Source organism: Pteropus vampyrus, unplaced genomic scaffold, assembly GCF_000151845.1.
Source record: "Pteropus vampyrus isolate Shadow unplaced genomic scaffold, Pvam_2.0 Scaffold51, whole genome shotgun sequence".
Lineage (NCBI taxonomy): Eukaryota > Metazoa > Chordata > Mammalia > Chiroptera > Pteropodidae > Pteropus > Pteropus vampyrus.
The window spans coordinates 6,127,881-6,129,880 of NW_011888832.1; the positions used below are offsets into that span (position 1 = coordinate 6,127,881).

The 2,000-nt window shown below is 53.5% G+C and overlaps 1 protein-coding gene across 1 annotated transcript in view; it reads left to right on the top strand.

The window, feature by feature from the left end:
- ZNF423 (zinc finger protein 423) overlaps window positions 1-2,000 on the top strand; it is a 268,917-nt gene that overhangs the window by 201,750 nt on the left and 65,167 nt on the right. The gene's annotated exons all lie outside the window — the stretch shown is intronic.

Sequence of the window (2,000 nt, forward strand, 5' to 3'; positions counted from 1 at the left end):
GGGGACGGCTGGGTCTGAGATTCAGGCTGGGGCAAGGTGGGGATGCATCAGGTGCCCTTGGCTTGGTTCACCTCAGTCCCAGGCTGTGGATGGGAGCGGTACAGTCAGGTATAGAGGCCGAGGGCTCGGCTCCAGGAGGCAGACGGTGTCTCCGAATCCCACTGTGCCTCTGGCTGGCCGCATGTACCCAATGAATGGCAGTAAGTGGGTCAAACCCTCTCTAACCTAGAACAGTCTGACAGGAACCCTGGAACCCGAAGTCGTCTAGTCTGACCCTGGACTCCATTCACGAGTCTCTTCCACAGATGCTCAGCTCTCCTTGAATACTTGCCATGACGGAGAGCTCACCGCAGGTCGCCACTACAATACGACAGTTCTCGCACACACAGCCACACACTCTACTTTTTTGGCAGTTCGCATCAGATATGGAGATTCCCTGACTTCTTCAGGGTAGAAGTCCAGGAAGAGTCTCTGGCTGGTGCCCGTCTGATGCTCAGCAGGTGCCAGACGCTGTGTCGAGCACGGCACGTACCTCTCCACCTCTGTCCCCCAAGTTCCAGAGGACAGGATGAGGAAACAGAGAGTCAGGGCGTTGACTTGGTGAAGTGTCACACGGACCGCGGTGGGCCGGCTGGGGCTGAGATCAGGTGTGCACGATGTCCACACTTGTGCGTTTCGCCATGTCCCTTTGCGAGCAGGCTCAGAACCGGCCGGTGGTCCTCCGACCTTTTCCTTTTTCTTCTCCCCCCTAAACCCCGGCGAGCCCACTTGCCCGCGAGGGCTTCTTCCCAGCGCTGCAGGGCTGTCAGCCAGGTGTTACATACCCAGTTTCTCGCAGCACCATTAAGCCGGTAGCGTAACTTGTCTGCAGGAGACAGAAACCACACACCAACGTTGTATGGTCTCTTAAATTAATAAAAGTACTAATCTGATAAACGGGTTATTGTAATTCATCCACATAAAGCAGAGCATGTGCCTGAATTGCCAATTGGGCCTAAAACCAGTAGAAAATAGCCAGCAATTACCAGCGGCCCAGCGAGCAAGGCCGCGGCAACCCTGCGGTCTCGGAATTACGGGGAAGAACGCCTCCAGGACACATCCGTTTCCAGCAAGTGCGGCATGGATGATTAAATTTACTATCGATAAAGTTATTCATTTGTGCCCAATACCGCACTTAATGCACCTGAAGTGAGAAATTAGAAGTGTGTTTAATTCTGGGGATGGAAGAAAATACCAGAGCAGCAAATTTGCAGTAATAGGAGAAAGTTAATGCCCAGCAAAAAGGAATCGATTTAGCTATTGCTATTGTATTTGGGGAGAGCGGGTTGGTTTTCCTTTCTTTTCTGTTATAAAAGTGCGCAGGTGCGCTTGGATCCCCATAGGTAAAGAGGGGTCACGAGTTAGGGGGAGCACACAGACGTGAGTAATGCGTGCACATAATGTCTATATACACACGTGTGTATCTCTCTAAAACGTACATACTTGTGCGCGCACACACAGCGAGTGATATGATGTGCCGGTAAATATTTGATAGCTGGCTGTCTGCAAAAAAAAAAATCTGATTTGTAGCGTTTGCCAGTTTCTGTGGTGTAAATACCCCCGCGGCTGATTTCGCACTCCCATTATGGCTCGTCTGAACACGGGGCCGGAGAGAGAAGCTGGCGGTCGGCTCTCTGCAGCCAGGACAAGCGGGCGCCGGCAAACTGCTATTTTATATACGTACATATACGTATTGTTTTATCTGTGGTTTAAGGGAGAAAAGGAAGGACGTGTAAATTTCACCCGTCGGTGTGAGCCCTGCGCATCGTGTGTGTGTGTGTTTCCCACGCGTCGACCTCCGGTGCCTGCGCACACGTGTCGTATGCGGCAGGAGCGGGCTGGCCCCTGCGAGCATGGCGGCTTTGTCTTTGTGACGGTCCGAATGCAGAAGGGGAACTGGAGGACGGAGGGGCGGGGCGGGGCGCGCCGGGCCTGGCCTCTCCTGGGCGGTCATCCGGCCG